At 46.5% G+C, this 18,169-nt stretch overlaps 1 protein-coding gene across 12 annotated transcripts in view; it reads right to left on the reverse strand.

The window, feature by feature from the left end:
- Positions 1-18,169, reverse strand: part of KTN1 (kinectin 1) — a 79,397-nt gene that overhangs the window by 60,537 nt on the left and 691 nt on the right. The window lies entirely within an intron of this gene.

Genomic DNA, 18,169 nt, shown 5'->3' on the forward strand with positions numbered 1-18,169 from the left:
AGAGGGTTTGGGGTTTTTTTTTCCCTTAATCTGCACACAGTTAGCAACACACTCCATATTAGCCAGCTGCAAAGAGGATCTTCTTGAAAACAGCTTCACTCCCAAACTCATCTTCCCCCAGAGCTCTTCGGGAGAGGATGCCCAGCAGCTTGGGCTAGACAAGGAAACTAAACTCAGATCTGCCACAAGTAAAATATAATATTAAACAAGATGTTTAGCCACTCCATGCCTATTCCTCACCCATACAGTGGGAGCAGTCAGCTCTCTGTGGCTTTGTTCATGAGCATGAACTAACTAAAGCACTGCTGGGCTCAAGCTCCAGGAAGGAGGGCTGCCAGAAAACCCTAGAGGCAGTTCAGTTAACATCAGCATTGCTACAGTACAAGAAAAAACTGCCGAGTTCAAACTTAGGTTGGTTTAGTTTTGGGGTTTTTAAGCAGCCCTATATGTCACTGAAAAAAAACAAGATGTGTTCTTCACGCCCCAAGACGAGACACAAAAGACAGCAGAGCTTCTGCGATGCGACGCTAAGAAGAGGCAGAGAGTGAAAGCCAAGCTGTCAGAGCAGGCAGGGATTTCAGTCCATCAAACTTGCTCCGAGTTCGTTAACACCTTCAGCAGGTGAGCGACGCTGGGAACAAAGGGAGCCCTTGCAACAACTCGACGTCCTCCTCAGCCTTCCCATTCAAGGGTTATCCATTCCACAAAAAAACCCCACACTGCCCAGTGAACACCAGTGAGGAGCCGACTACACCCGAGCACTGTTTTTAAAGACAGGAAAGTAAGATATTATGTATAAATCTCACCTGCCACCTATGTAAGGAAGAAGGCACAGCTCCCAGTAAAATCACACACAGTCTTCTCACAGGTTGCTTAAATTTGCACAACAACTAAGAGGTGTGCATGAAGCATCCACCACCTAGAAAAGCTGTAAATCTAAATGGCCCTACCAGTTTTGACCCAGATGGCAAAATTTAACCTACTTTTTTTTGTATTCTTTTTAAACTCTACTTTTATAGCTATATTTCCATGCTCTGTTTACGGAAGTCCTCTCAAAACTAAGACTGGGGCGGGGGGGGGGGGGGGGGGGGGGGGGGAAGCATAATAAACAGCAGTTAAAGCTCCAAGTTTTTCATTTAAATACTTGCCCTGACAGCATGATTTGTGCAGCAACAGAAGAAAGCTGTAGACACTCGAAATTACAGACTGAGCCATTCACATATTAAAGTTACTCTTCTCTGGGAAGGAGACCTGTTCAAGTGAAGCTCAACAGTGCTTGACACCCCCTACAAACTGCTAACAGCAAGAGGAGAATGAGACTTGTCAATAAATCTCGCTGCTCTTCACTTGATTACGCTGATACAATTAAGCCATTTGCAGAGCATAATCTCAGTGCTTCAAATACCCTCTAGGTAAATATTTTCCATTCCAAACATGCCGCTGTTTGTACCATCTGTTAGGCTCTGTCTGCTCTCAGTTGCTTGATGTTAGTTAACACAGACACGCTATTTATTAAATTCCAGAGAAGCGTAGCTTTGCTTCAACAAAAGCCTTTACTTTTAGGGGTTGGTTGGGGTTTTTTTAATACATCTTTAGAGCCAACACCTGACAAAGCGCAGCAGCAGTGCCGAGAGCAAGCCAGGAGCACAATACGGCTACATGATGTTGCCACCACTATCTGGCAGATGACCTTGCTGTCATCCAAGCGCCGGCAGCGGTGAGCGCCCGGGCACCTCCTGCAAGGGTTTGCCGGGAGCACGTGGGAGGTTTCTACCGCAGCCCGGCCATCCAGGCAAGTTCATACAAGATAAGGCAGCGCAGAGATTCACCATGCAGCAGCTGACGCCCTGAAACCACCTGGGCTGCGGGATAAAGCCCAGAGTTGGAATTAGCATCAGAGAAAGTGGAATGAGCAACCTTGCATTTATCCAGGGATAAAAGCGTGCACACCGGTTGCTGGCATGGAGCAAGGAATGGGCTGGAAAACCACGCTCTGCCCTCCTGCCCAGCAGCTTGCCCGAATACCCCAAAACTGCACAGATCCCTTCCCACCAGCAACCAACAGGGTTCACCAAAGCACGAGCACAAAAGACACTGATATTGTTCAGGACTGAAAAGTCTTAGGAAATCAAAATATTTCTCACATTTGCAAGGGCACGTTATTTGGAATAAAAACTGGCACCCATCAGGGCCAGAGGAAAGTGTCCTTGGCCCCACTGGACTCCAGAAACTGCAAGTTTTCCCTTAAAATCACTAACTTCTAATATATATCTATTATCTCCAAAGTCAGAAGATAACAAGTTATCTTTACGCTACCTTCTTCCAAAGTGCCCGTAAAGGGTCAAAGGTTTTTTCTTCCAGCGGGAGAGGACTGCACCCCGAGAGGGCTCTGGGCATTACTCAGCAAGTCAGCATCTTCCCATCGCTATTTCCAGGGAGTCCCTGAGGCTTCCCCAGCTCCTTCCTTCACACGCTCATGTATAGACGTGCTCTGCCCACACCACCGTGAACTATTTGAGAGGCATTTAAACACCCGAGCAGCAAGCTCCTTTGCATAAGCATTCGCCCTTCCCTGCTCCCCTTGCAGGCAGAGACCGGATCCAACATTTGCTCTTCAATTAACACTCACTTCTGTGCACGGGGAACTGGGAAATGATACTTCTCAAAATACGAAGGAAAAAAACCACTCACTGCATTTTCTCACAGACTCTCAAAGGACCAAAGAGCAGCAAAATCTAAACTAAAAGTTGAACACAGACACCGATTTTCTCAGCTTGCCGTTTTGCTCGCGTCCCAAGCGGGCAGCAATAGCAGCTAAGGTCACTCACTCACAGCAGCTCCAAACAGCCAGAAGATCCCCTGTTATATCTGTTACTTTCCATCGCCTGCGTTACATCAGAAGGCATAGTTCAACAGCAAGAAAGGCTGCACGAGTAGTCATCCGAATGCACCAGCATGAACAATTCTGCTGATGCTGAGGCAAGAAAAGATGTCAGTACAGCCGCTCAGAGAGGAGCTGCCTCTGCAAGCCAGGCAGCAGTCAAGTCTCACTTCTGCTCCAAAGCTGCCAAATAGAGCCAACAAACCCAGCCAGCAAGGTAGCTGCACCTTTTAGCCACGTTTCAGAAGAGAATTAAGTTTACATTTCTAATAGTCTCAACATACAGACTTGATTAAAAACAACCTTCGCTGTTCTCAGCATTGCCCAGCTGCGTTGCAATGGATGGCTTTCGCAGGTTTGCTCAAGGTATAACAACACATTGCAATAAACCCAACATTGATTAACTCGTTAGTTCTGGCTTTGCAGGCAATGCTAGAACTTGGGCTTTTGCCAAGGCCGTATTAATGCAGGATTACATACTAAAAATAAGTGACAAAGCTAGCAGATTAATGGCCAAAGCTGAGTTTAGATTACCAGTCTAGGCAGCAGATCTGCATGTTGTGTAGTTTTTGAGTATCAAGGGGTCTCCTGCAACACAAACCTGCCCAGCAGCAGGAGCTGAGTGCGGATTTAAGCCAGGACTCTGGGGTCAGCCAGGCAGAAGCATTAAACACGCACAACCGCACTTGAAATCTGTTGTGCCCAGCACCTGGACAGGAGAGAGGAATCAGGCCATGCCTGTTTTGTTATTCTGATTAGCTGTCTGGAAAGTTAACAGAGGTTTGTACAAGCCAAGTTGATGTGACAGTCCATAGCAGCTCGGGTTTACCACACACAAAAGCCATTTACACAAGTTTAAAGCCACTATGCACCTCAACAAAGGCCTTTTGACATCTGTTGTGGTCTACTGTATAAATATATATTCACAGTATAATCTTCACCTCGGAGCCATAGAAAGCCTCAGAGCGCAGCTATCGTCCCCCGAAACCGGGGGCAGACACAGTACGATAGCTCCGATGCCGAGCGCTGCACAGCCCGTCTGGGTTTGCTCGGGGTTTTGCCAGGGCTCTTTCAGCTAGCATGGCACCCTTTCCCAGGGCACAGGGTTTTTGCATTACCAACACAACTGTTTGCACGTCCTTTGGCTGGGGTCACAAAGCTCCTCGTCACCCATCTTACCCCCCTGCTCCGTCTGCTGACATAACCGTATGCATCGTCATTCCCAAAGTTGGCTCTGCCAAAATAAGGCAAGTGAAGGGTCTCAGCTGTGAGGGTATCAGGCTATCTTACTCCAACACAGCTTCATCCTTTTCTGACACAGGAATAAGTTGCGCTAGCATAAGTATATTTATTCCGAGACTTCTGCACCTACCCTTGCTGTGCTCTATTACTTTAACTTGATTAAAACAAGCTCTACAGCACCCACAGCAATTACACAGTTGACCTCCCCTCTGGTCAAAAACAAAGCAGAGCCTCATATTCCAAGTAAAAAAATTTGAAGATCATCTCTTGAGAAATTTGAGGCTGCTACAGCCCTTTCATCTCTTTACATCCAATACAGTCTCCGCAAGCATGGAAGGAGAGAGGAAAGCAGGTACGAGCAGTAGCTTCTCAGTACTCAAATTCCTCTCATTCTTTGCAGATTGCTGTGGAAGTAAAACAGCTGGAATGAAACCTTTTTCCTTTCCCAGTGTATATAGTAAATATAACTGTCTAAATATACATTCCTGTATTATGTATTCTTGTTTAAAACTTTAAAAAATAAATGTAAAATAAGAGGAGACAGAAACAAAGGAAGAAAAGGCCTTCGGTCCAGCTTTTTTTTTTTTTTGCCTTAGCAGATTGCTGTGAAAGTATGAATGGCATCCGAGTACTGGGAGACTAATGCTCATTAAAAAACCAACCCAGGTTTTTATATACAAGAGCTGCAAATAGTCAAGGAAAAGACCCAAGCGTATTATCTGCCTACGCATCCCAGAAGAGCTAATTACCTCCCTGCGAGCCTCGCACAGCCCCACGAACACCGTTCTTCCCCAGGCTGCCTGGCAGGAGCAGCGCCGCTGCCCGTGCCTCACCTCCCCGGGCAGGCACAAGCTGTCCTTCGCTTTGAATCCAGGGCAAAGCAGATGTCCTCAGCGCCAGGAGGACAGGAAAACCACGACAGATTGCTAACGAGGATGGCATTTTGTTCAGGGGACATATTTCTGAAGTTTGCGCATACCTACAAAGAGGTCTGTCTTAATTTATTGCTCGACTCTCCAAATTTCTACTCAACTTTGCCCCTAACCATATCCGTCAGATGACATTTTAGCCTGCTCACTTGAATTTCTCCAGACACACAAGAGAGTTTTAAACCTACCACTTGTTTTGTGGGTCTCCAGACCACCTGGTGCTAAAGCTTTTCTCCAAATTTCTCGCCAAAGCAGCAGCAGCAATGGAGAAGCAAAAAAATATCCAGCCTTGAGGGGTTAGCGAGTCACTCGGAGCAACGTTTAAGCAGGTCCGTAGAGCTGAATTTATTAACCTTTGTACCTCCACACCCCGATGGTGCGGAAACTGCCAAAGCTATCCCACAACTGAGCCACGTACAGCCACGTACAGCCTAACAGTGTCACGCTGGTGCTTTCATCAAGTTTCCGCCCATGTTGAACGAGGTCACGCAGGAACTCGAGGAGGAGGGAGCATGCGTGCGCAGAGGTGATGGCACAGGAAGAAGACAGGAAACCTCGAAATAAATGAGAGGATTTGGAAATTTTCCTACAGCGATGTATCACCTAAGTTTTCCTGCAAGAATATATTAAATTCATGGTAGGACTATTAACCTTCTTCATATTCGCATTTCTTTCCCTTAAAACAATAAATCAGGCTGCAAAGATATTCTTAATATGAATACCATAAAAATTACTTTATCCAGACTTATTTTTAAACGTGTATTTAATGGATGAGAACAGAAGCCTTCTGCCAAAAAAAAAGACAGGTATTAACCTAGGAGAATCTATTTAGCTTCAGACTTCTTAACCATACGAGCTTTTACTGAAGTATGCGCCTGCAGTCCTTCGCCCTGTTGCAAAAGGAAGAAAGGAAGAGGAAATGACTAACCAGAAGCAGAGCACATTGATATATTTTGGTACGTGGAAAGGGAAAATTTGTAGCGAGTATTTTTAACGTTCCCAACAGGAGAAGGCACTACCATATGTACGCCAGCCGCCACGGAGGCTCAGCAGCTCCCAGGAGGCGGGGGGGGGGGGGGGGGGGGGAGAAAGTAGAGTTGTGTCCCAGAGAGGAGATCTGTATTTTCCATTTCCCAGCACGAGCTCTGCCGGAAGCGTAGCGCAGCGCGAGTGCATTTGTGAGACGGCTGACAATGTCTTCGCCTAACGACACGCCTGGAAAAGAGGCACGGCTGGGGCAAACAGCCATGCCTCAGCGATAACGGGTGCACTTTGCTTCGAACTGTAGGAGAAACCCAGCCTGGAGAGGTGCTCCGGAGGGAAAAGGTGAGAGTTTCTGGGAGCGCTGCCACCAGCGGGCACTCCTGCGAGTCCCACCACCACCCAGCCCTGCTGAGCAAGGGACACCCTCACCCACGGGCAGATAAGAGATAGGGGAAGAGAAGTCTCTCCCTGCCCCAGGTGGCATCTGGCAAGTCACAGCTCACCCACACGCTGAGGAGCGCAACCCCATCCCGCACCTTCCCAAGCTCAATTCCCCCAAAATCCTCAAAGCTCTCCATCGCTTGTAACGTGCAACGGGGCCGGGCTGCGAGCAAAACACTGCTCCTTCAAAGCTTTCCTTGCAATTACTTTGCCACGGCACCTACACAAGCCAAGCCACTGATGTCCCAGTACAACTGGATTTAATAGCTGGTTTTTATTCCCACACTCCCCCCACCAGCTGCCTCCACGGGAAGCACGGCAGCCACGGTAACAGATTTGCTCAGAGCAACAGGGCAGAAGCCTGAAGGACTACTGCGATAAACCCAAAATTAGAGCTTTCAAACCCCTTCCTAAAAGGGATCAAAACCAATCAATCTAGCAACAGCCTGCTACGGTCATTTGTGCAGTGGGATGGCACGGCACAAAAGCATTGCTCGCTCAGTAAGAGAGGAGCTGGACCGCTGCCTGTCTGTCCGGCTGCAATTGTTCCCGCACTTCATAATTAAGGGCTACAATTCACCCTTTTCCTAATGCCAAACCCCAAAAGACTTGTCGTAACAAAAACATTTTAAATACTAAGTGGGAAGCTACTGCTGAACCAACTGTAATCGTTCGCATCTCCCTAGCTCCAACACTGTTAAGTGCAAAAGATGCAGAAAAACTAGTGTTTAATGTTCTTGCAGAGGGATTTGTAATCAGCCACCCCATACACAGGTAGAAGCCTGAAGATTAAGCAGGTCTTTACCCTCGTGTTGCAAAATGACAACCCCGGTGATTCCACCAACAAGATTTTCCTATTCTTTCTGTTCAGTCTGCTGTTCGACACAACTATACAAAGAGATTGGACCACTGACAAAAAAAAAAAAAAAAAAAGTGCTTCGTTAACCTCTGGGTGACTCAACGATCCCATTGTTAAACAGCAATGGGCAAAAGGAGAAGGCGACAGCAGACAGATGCTCTCCTCTTATTTGAATTCCTAGAGGAAAATGAGATTGACCTGCCTTGGAAACAGGCTGCAAGTTAGAGGAGAGAGTTGTTAATTCATAGAGGGAAATCAAAACCCTTAAGTGACTGTGAATCATATCAGATATAGATGCTTTCATGTGGTTTCTTCTAACTACTAGAAGTTTTAAGATACTATTTACTGCACACATTATGTCTAAGCAGTTGAGTGATTTCAGTTTTCTCTAAAGGGAAAGAAAGTGATTGCTGCATCAAAATTACGGTAAATGTGGCACAGCCCTAGCTAAATGAGAGCATCAGAAAGCAGCATTTGAAACATGACTGCTGTACCCCATTATCAGGCTACGTCTTTACAATTCTTCAGCTGGAAAGGGAGATGAAATCAACAGGCAAGATTTTTTTCCCCCTTCTCACCACATACAGTATAGTGGGGGAAAAAAGTGGAAAAAAGTATCCATCAGTTAAACAATCAAAGTTCAAAGTGGTAATAAATTTTCAAATATGCCAAGAGTTTAACACTCGCGGGTATGCAGTTAGTTCTCAACCCCAAAATTTTAAAAGGGCAACTTCAGTTTAGGCTAGACAATAGGAGGAATGCAAACTCAACGTATAGAAGTCAAAGTTCCTCTAAGTTGACAGAGGCATCATAAATAGAGTTACCACCAACATGCACAGCACAACTACTAAACTAGGACTTAGGAAATATGAGTACTATGAGCCTCCCCAGGCTGGAATTGCCTCCTCTTCAGCCTGCACAGCTGGGTAAGCACTGCATCAGCGTGCCTATTTTTGCTTTTAATGCTGTATACCCACAGTCATGGTTCAAAAAGACGCAAGAACATCGGTAAATCCAAACAGCCAGGCTTGAGCAGGCATTACTCACTACCCTTGCTTCCCCCCGTGCATGTACAGCTACGCCGCCCTGAACTACACCCAAGTGAACAGGGGCCATACCCAACAGATCGGCTTCCTCCAGCTCGTACCTCGCAGGGTGAGGTTCAAGCCAGAGGACAATGCTGGCGTAGGAACAAATGGGTAGTAACAGGCCACGAGTGCCTTTTGACTGCAAGTCGGAAAAACGCTCTCAATCGTCAATCCAACGAGGTGCTCAGCGCTGTAATGGTGAACCTGCAGCCTCCGTACAGAGCATGGGTGCCGTGTTCTATTTCACCTGGCCATACAGCAGCAGACTCCTACTCACCACTGCCACTTAGCTACAGAGGTGAACCAGAGCCCTAGGACTGCAGGGAACATGTTTTAAACTGATACAAGGGGCATCTACCACTCTTTTGCTAGTAGCAATCAATGAGTTTTAATCCATAGTCACATTAGGAACGACACCTGCAAAAGAGGGCTGGATTTTATTACAACTGTGCGTTAAATTTAAAACTATTTGCCAGATTAAAACATCGTTCATGCTATATTTATAAAACCCTTCGAACACAGGGAATGCGTAGAGGTACATTCAGGACTGAATTTGGACCACAGAAGCTTCTGATGATGATGGGCTTCCTACACCACTGATATTTTGACTTTCTGCTCCAGCACAAATTTGCACTAGCTGAAGGCTGAACAGACTCCCATCGCCAAGACTTCCACAGCAGATATGAGTTAGTTTGACTGCTCCATAGCAAAGCTGTCCTTCAACATTTATCCTGAAGTATGTTATCCTACAGGCATAAAGATAGCACTTCTATATCCAAGCCAGATCCCTTATGCTGTAGAACATGGTGCTGTTGATATTCTTAGAAATAAAGTTTCTAAATAGTTAAGGGACAAAAGAGGTTTTAGAAGCAATCCCTACGGCATTGGCACCGTACAAGTCACCCCAGTGTATTTTGAAGTATAAACTGCATTACGAGCTAGAACTTTTAACTCAATTTAAAAGCACAACATGAAGTTTAAGAAATTGCTGCTGAACTTGGTCATTTCCCTACTGAGACAGGTGAAGTGTTAAGGTCCCTCTCCACTCTCCTTCAAGACATTGCACGTAGCCCATTTATCGAGGGCAGCACTAAGCTCACCTCATCATCTGTCCAAAACACCTCCTGCACTACGACAGGGACCTCACTGGCTATAGCTCCACCAAGATACCATCCTTTCAACTTCCACAGTGAGGATACGTGCTCCGAAACGGTAGCACCACATATTCCTCTCCATAAGGTTTCTTTTCACCTTGTTAACCTCTCTGTGCTTCATTTAACAGTCTGCTGAAGGTACTCACACATAAAGAAATGATACACAGTTAAAGTCATCTTAGCGCACGGATCCTTTAGGATCTGGGCAGGCAGCTTAAGGAGGTCACACACACCCAGGAACCAGTGCAGTATTTTGGCAGACTCCAAGGCAGTATTTGCATCTTGTCTTAAACACCCAGAGTAGGAGACTAAGCTCCCCTCCAGCATCACAGAAAAGGCTCCAGCTCTTCCACAGACTTACTTAACACACTTGAATTACACCTGGGCCACGTGGTGAAGAAGCTTTCTTTTACCACCTTCCTGATGTGGCTGTTGATTCCCCAGGTGAGCAATGCTGAGGCTTGCTGTCATTTCTCTGAGCAGCAGCAGCCCAGCAGACCCTGCAACACTCCTTAGCCATACTGGTCCCAGTTCCACAATCCAGGTCACTGAGTAACCCCAGACACAGCGTAATGGTGGGAGTTGGATGATGACACACAGGAACCCCCCAAAAGACGTGTTCGAAGTGCATCTCTAGGTTTCCTGGTTTTCTCCACTTGCGGCCAGAAGGACCAAGCCTGTAAGTTTCCTAAAGGGACTTCAAATATGCATTTCACTGTTTTCAGAATTTTGAGTTCAACTCAATAACCCAACATCCCAGAGTCCTCCCGCAAAAACACCCTCGTAACACATGCATGCACACCCGCCCCAATGCACTCAGCTTCACTGATCAGCACAGTACTGATCTGAACTTGAGAACGTGCCATGTTGTTAAAAAGGCCTAAAAATGCCCAGCAACAGAAATGCAGAGTAATTAAGGTCATTTCTCTCATGCTTGTCTGGGTTCTCACTCCCCTTGCTTTGCTGTCCCACAATCAGCTCCTCTGGCATGCGAGGATTGAACAAATGCTTCACCGCAACCACACAAATCTAAACTTACTTGCCTCCAACTTTAGTTACGCCTCAAACTATTACTCTAGTAGCCTGTAATGGGGAGTGGGGATTAAGAAATCTACTTAGAAATAGGTACACCAGACCTGAAGCCAAGAAATCCTTCTTTTGGCACACAAACAGCATGGAAAAAAAGGTGGAAACTGGGAGACCGAGGGTGAGGGGCTGAAAAGGCAGGCTCGTAATGGAAACATCTGATCAAGAATTTTCACAAGCCTTTAAAACTTCTGAAACCTAACCCCTTCGCTAGCACTTTTCACATGCCTCAGACTGCAGACCACGTTACGCAAGTCGTAATTGTGCCTCAGCGACCCTCCCTCCCACCCACGGCGCTCCACACCTCACCGAATTTGTGTGTTGAAGTACACCGAGGCGGAGGAGTGTACCTGTTCCTCCCACGACTGGCCTGGTGTACTGCCAGCTGTGCAGAGAAAGCCTAGCTTTCTTGTGCAGCTTGAACTAGGCTCTAACCCATTAAAAGCTACTTAAAAAAAAAATCTGTTTTTACATATACACATGCACACTAAGCTGTAAAAAGGTTTACTAAACTTAGCACACAACCCAATCCTAGCGGTAGCGTAGCACAGGCTGTAGATATGGAAGTGACCTTAGGTGAAGGTAACAAGGGTACATCCATTGAGGTGCCGTGGGAAAGGCCAGGGAACCCAGTAAAATCCTAACACAACCTCCATAAATCCTCCCTGCAGCTTGGTGGCTTCCAAGGTTTTGAGATGCCACCTCTGCCTCTCTTCTGCACAATGCTTCTCACTGTCCATGCTAGGACAGGCTTGGCGAGGACACCTCCTCAGCAAACATTAGGGCACACAGCTCCTCCTTGGTCAGAGTTTGAACTTGGAGAAGCGAAGCTTTGATGGACCTCCACCACCACTGCTGTAAATACAAAACAAGGCAGCGTAAAGAGAAAAAGCAGCACAGTCCTTTAGCAGTCCATCACAGCTGAAGCCACACACGCTGCCAACAGGTATTCACACAACCGAAGGTCAGTAGGCGTGACACGGGATACAGCGTTCACCCATAAACTCCCATTTTCTGCCAGCCTCCCAGCTCCACACCCCACTGAACTGCAGACGCTGCCTGGTCCAAGAGGAGGACACGCCAAGCCTCCTCGGAGGACAGCAAGTTAAAGGAGGCAGAAAACTCCCCACCTAACCCCTGGGGAAAAGGGCCCTTCCTGGCACAGCACCGCTAAACTCAGATCACTTCCCAGATTTGAAAATGCCCTGTGAAAGATCCGTCGGGTATGATCTGCTGTAGCCATGGTGCTGCTCTCAGGTATACCTGGAGCTGAAACGGAGAAGGGCAGAAGAGATGCTGCAACTGGTTTCACGTACCTGATTTTTAGGTCCATGCACAGCATAGCATTAAGAAAAAAAGGCAATGCCTACATGAAAGCCAAGCTGGGATGTCCCCACGGAACATAAGCAATGACTTAGACAAAGCAGCGCTAATCGTCACGGCAGCCTTTCAAACCAGTTTGGGAGGCAGGAAGAAACACCGCTTTCTGGGACCAGGCTTGGCCTCCCACCCATGCCGCAGCAGAGACCCTGAAAGGAAGACGCATGCGGGAACAGCCTCGGTCGCCGCAGAAGAGCGGTTTCCCACTCACCCACCGGCTAACTGCCAGCCCAGCAAAGCCAGGGCAGCGTGCCCTGGGGGCCAGGTCACAAATGGGACCAAGAGAACGGCAGCAGCAGCTGGTCTGCTGGTGACCTCTCGGCATCTTCAACTGCAGGCGCTTGGCCTCAGCTTTCCCTTCTGTTAAATGGGAGGGTAAGCGCCCTCCATCCTGCCTGCGCACCAGGGCAGGTGGACAACACCGTGCGAGAGCCTGGCAGCAGCGCAGGGCAGAGGGCAGGCGCCTGGCAGAGAGACATCCATATGAGCCATATGCAAGTCATCGGCTTTAAGCACTCCTACCACCCAGCACTCCCCACCAGCGGCTCAGGAACCGTTTACTTCCTCCAATAAATTGGGCTTTTTTCTTTGTACTCACTGAGTATAGACTTTTCAACTTGGAACCCCACAGCAAACAGGCTGAGGAAAAAAGTAGTTGCAGCCAGTGGTCAGATTAAACTAGTAATAATAAAATTATCAGCTGACTGATATTATAGGCTCTTCTATCAGTCAGTCACAATCCAGTCCAATCCTGGCACGCTCCCTGAAGAGCTACACCTTGTGCAATAGCTTAGTCATCATCTTCCTTGACAGCTACGCACTTGCAAATAGATTACAAGTCCACTCACATTTTCCCATGAAAATGTTCCCCTCCGCCCTACGACAAGCAGGACGGGAGCAGAGCACTGCCAAGCCCAGGAGCAGGCAGCTTGCCCCCGCGCAGGGGAGGAGATAGCGCTTTTATCTCCCGGACTCAACAACTTCCTTCCTGTGCGGTTGCAGGCAGACAAAAGACACCTTTTCACATCACAGACAGGAACGAGATGTCCTAAAAATTGTCACATCCCTGAAATAAAATACCCTGCTTACCATTTTCAGTCATATAGGAGAGTGTAAAGCAGAATTAAGCCAGCATTTCTTCTACAAGAAACACTTGCAGGGTCGGATTTAGAAACAAAAGAATAACGAACCCAAAACAACACACGTCCAGTCTATATTGCTCTGGCAGGTGACACAGCTAAATGAAAAATAACACTGGACCGAGGTACTTCCCCTCCACAGGATGAGAGCTGGATTGTTTTTGGAAGCACCATGAATCACAGGCATAAATATACCAGGCTTTAGAAGCCTTCGACACCCACGTAATTCTGAACTCTAGCTTTATTCTCCCCGGGTCATTCAACACATGCTCGACGAGCCGGACACCAGTGAGGCGGGCTGAGAAGGTTAGCTATTCAATTAATACAACAGCAACGCACCTCTTCTGAGATGGAAAAAGCCCTCCCTGATGCTCAACTAGTGATTCAGCTACAACTTCGAGCAAAACTCCCGTTTTCCTTCATTTCCTCAACTTCACAGCATGAAAGGGCTTAAAGATGTTTCCTGCAGCAGGGGAGCGGTTAGCGACGTACCGGCTGTTCTTGAGCGGAGCAGTGATTTGCAGGATTGCCTGGCTGCGAGCAGATCCAGACAGGGCAGCACAGGCAGTGGGATCAGCCAGGAGGAAGGGTGCCCAATGGGAAAGAGCGAAAACCTGCAAGAAGTGCCGCTTTCCGTACTTTACTACCACTAAAAATCCTGCACACCTGACAGCGACAGCAGCAGGGAGCTGTTAGTGCTAGAGGAGGACAAGGCTATTTATAATAGGGATTATTAGTGCGAGAAAATGAGTAGCTTGCCCACATTACTAATTTACAGGCACTTTCTCTGAGTTATAATGCGGCCTCAGTGATCTACAAGCAAAGATGAGGTTTCATTTGGAAAAGAAAAAAAATGCTATTCTTCTAAGTAAGTCTTCTTGGGAAGAAAAGGGGAAGGAACATCACCTACTTCTCTTCAGTAACAGGAATTTAGAGCTGTGAATTTTGATAAGCAGGGTAGCAACAAAGCCCTAACAAAAACAAAGAACACCGCAGAAAACAAGGAGGAGAGCTGCATAAAAGTAACTATTTTATTTCTGATTAAGGCACAAACCTTACAGTTCCTGTCCCTCTCCTCTCCCTCCCATCCCCCACACAATGCACAGCAAAATTCAAGGCTTAAAGCTCCTAAACTGCTTCTTTGCATCATATAGTTGGAAGAAGAGGAGACAGTATTCTTTATTTGTGTTAGAAAGTCAGAGAAGCTTTCCAGAGTTTTCATGTGCATATGTGCAATAGAAACCATTTCTTTTTTCCCCGTTTTCCACAGTATCTAAGAGACTTACTTACAAAAAAAAACACCCTACCTTTAGTTAAATGGGAAGCATTAAAAAGGATCATGAGATTTGCATTCTTTAGCACCTCAGATTATTACAGTTTCCACAGCCATAACTTCCCCTTCCAACTCCCCGCCAAGCTTCAATTAAGGAATGCCCAGATTTGAGTGGATTTTGGCATTTCTTGTACCAAGACACTTGAGCATCCAGGCCGACAAGATGGCAAGGCAGCAGAATTTATGCATTCCCAGGAGATCTCCATTTAATTTTGTTGTACGGATAGATACTGCACCAAGTCCACACTCCACCCAGTACCTATATTTAGGGTCTAAGTTGACCTGACAGCGCGCCCATAAGCTCATTTATGAAGATTCACTTATTCATTCTAACATAATCTAATTAGACTGCAGCATTCCTGCGCACGGGGCAGTGGTGGCAACCAAGAGAAGACAAGTCCAAACGCAGGGAACCTGGCCCAGATGCTACTTTAGTTCTCATGTGGGGGAGGGAAAAAAAAAAAAGCCCTCGCAGAGGAATGGCAGGAATTGCAGACGCCTGCGTACTGTCTCCCTGCTCGGAGCAGCGCCTGGGTCCGTTCTGCTTCTCGCCCCCACCAGCTAAAGACCCATTCTTCAACTGGAAGAAGCAGCAGAGTCCAGATCAATGTACGGTGCTTATCGATGCGAGGGCTGCTGCTCCCGCTCCGAACTCATTGGAAGTAACAGCCACCATTAAGCACCGTGGGGGCAAAAAAAAGCAGGAATCCGAGTCTCTGAGGCAGCGCCCGCACCAGCAGGCACAGATGTGTTCCCAAACCAGAGACCGCAGGCATCAGCCTGAAAAAAGCACCAAGTCCACGCTCTATGAAATTACCTTCAAGGCTCCATTCCGGCAAGAAATAGCAAGTTTTCAAAGCTCAGAAGTACCCTCTCTCCTGCAACCAGCTGTAGTTCAGGCATGCTAACAGGAAGAAGCTTTTACATTTCTAAAAACATAAATAAATACTATTTTTTTTTAAAAGGCATCATGTGTTTTATTTGCTAGGACATCTTGTATAACGATGAGAGGAGAAACAGAATCCTAAGAGTCATAAGCTGGTAATTCTCCAATCTATCATCTCCCTAGTTTATGCACAGTCATTAACAAGTGATTTGTCTGGGACAGATTTAGCCCAGCAACTCCCTGTCTTGTTAGCCTAAAACAATTACCCGAGGAATGTCAAAAAGTTTGAGAGCTTAGTGCAGCGAGTAGGCCCACCAAAAATTTTTTTTTTTTTTTTTTAAATAGTCCAATCCTGCTGTTTTGCCAACACAGGGCAGGAAGCTTAAGAGCTAAACACAGATGCATAAAATTCCCTTTATATTAAAAAGGTTTTGATGGGTAAAGGCAAAAGGTTTTCACTGACAAGGAAATCCTGAGAATATTGACAAGAGAACAACAGGAAGAGGCTTAAAGACTTTGACTTGTTTAACCTATCAAAACAAGTGGCCAAGAGGGGATCCGATTGCTCCCTCTAATTACATCAGGGAGGGAAAACAACCCTTTAAACCAAACGGCAATGTTAGAACAAAAACAAATTACACAAACCAGCCATAAACACCGTGAGGATGGAAATTCAGTGATTGCTCCGAGACTTAGAGGAGGCTCTCCAACAGCTCTCCTGAAGATGGGGGCAAAGAATAAACCGATCAAGTTTCACCTCAAAAGCAGTTATGTTACGAAAGGCATCCACAGCACGGATGGGTGCTATAAATGGGGAAACTAAACTCGACTGGGGGCTCTCTTCCGCTCTTGGGTTCTTATCAGCCCGCTTGCTGCCGCAGCTTTTGGAGCGGATAGCGGGAATGAAAAATCACCCTCCTCCTGCCTCTCTGTCTTCTGCTTCTCCCCCACCCCTCCAGGATGTCACAGGGGGTATTCGCACTATTTACTCAGGCACGTAGCTGGGGGTATGATCAGGGAACTAAACTTGGGAGCTGAAGCTCTTGAAGTCAATGGCGAGAAGCTGGTGTCTTGGCAGCAGCAGGGGAAGGGATTAGGAGCAACTAAGTTTGATGCTTAAAATAAAACACATATCCTCTCCCCGCTATGTCCTTACGCTTAAGGGTCTTGGCCAAAAAACATATTTAATCTATACCCACCACCTCTGAAATTCACAGGGAATTTCAGTTTCAGAAGGGTTTTGTTGACCCTGGGTTTACAGCACCGATGATCAAGCAATGATTAGACACTTTTAAGCCATAACCATCTCATCTCCAGCAGTAAGAGCTGATGATGCAAAGGAAAACTGTTACATGGCTAACCGAGTAACACCACAGTTTTATACCAGCTTGAGCAAGTCTTTCCCTCTTCTTCAAGGGGTTTCAAAAACAAAGTAGTTTGCAGGCTAAGTTATCTGTAATAGGGGTTTTATGACAGTGGGGGATAAAGGATCAAATTAAAAGCTAATTGTGTTCTTCACATCCTACTGCTGCTACTTCTGAGAGCAGAAAGCATCTTCTTGAGACAGGCTAGATAAGGGGGGGTGGGGAAAAAGAAATCTGACAAAAAAAAAGTATTTGGTAATAACTCTAACAGAGAATTAGCGTTTCCATCCAAACCCCAACCTTTCCCTGCTGCAGTTACACACAAAAGTTATTTTAATCACAGTATGCAGAAAGCAGCATCAGCATATGAGGCAAGAGAAAAAATATGTGGTAAAGCGAGTTGCATAGCCTGTTCACGGACAGAAATTACAGTGCAGTTATAGGGAAGAGGTCCACGAGGCAGAGAAACGTTTCCAGCCCAAACCAAACAGGAGGACTTTAGCGATCCACCGAGAGAACAGGCAAGAAAAATATGTGAAAGAAGGCGGAACGTGGGAACTGGATCTCCTGTTAACTTTTGCAGCAATCAATTCAGACTTTCCTACGAGGGATTTCTGCTTTGTCATATGCAAAGAGATGTTAAATAGAACTTGTCAGTTACGTCTACTAAATACCATGTGTGTTGTTGGACAGAGACGGCAATGGAAACACTGAAGAAAAAAAGCCAGAAGAGAATTTTAAACAGGAAAGGACTACAGCAGAGTATCAGCTCAGCTCCTCTTTCACAACTCACTTTCGCGAAGCGAGAAGTGATCTTCTTCGAGTAACAGTGATCTCAAAATACACCGCAGAGCCTTTGGGGGAAAAAAAAGGTTATACACCGACAAGCCTAAAGCACACAGGTGTACGCACATCACTAGAGAGCAGCATTTGGTATTGCCTAACGCAGAAAAGATGCTACGCTATTCTTAATAACCACCTACTTCGTTAAAATACTCCAGCCATTGAAATTGGTTGGGTACAAAAGATGTAGCTTTGCCACCTCAACTTTTCTTCCCCCCTCAAGAGCCCGCAGAGCGGAGGAAGGTTTCCAGCAAGGGAGTAAGCTGTGAGTAGAGAAGGAGAGGCAGGGGCGGGTATTAACACCTCCAGGTTTAACACAGCCGCACGCAACCCACCAAAGGGCACAGGCAATTTTAAAAAATAAAATACCCCTGACAAACATAACCTACGAAGACGGGAAAAAGCAGTATATTTTACCGTGCGCAGCTAACGTCACTACAGGAATACAAAACGGGCCAGACTATTTTAACCGGCGAAGGGCAATGCTTCATTAAAGTTTGCAAGGCCAGCCGGGCACTGCAGCATTCGGTTCACGCCGAACCTTATCCAGGGGTCTGAAA

Source organism: Aptenodytes patagonicus, chromosome 7 (genome assembly GCF_965638725.1).
Source record: "Aptenodytes patagonicus chromosome 7, bAptPat1.pri.cur, whole genome shotgun sequence".
NCBI classification, from domain to species: domain Eukaryota; kingdom Metazoa; phylum Chordata; class Aves; order Sphenisciformes; family Spheniscidae; genus Aptenodytes; species Aptenodytes patagonicus.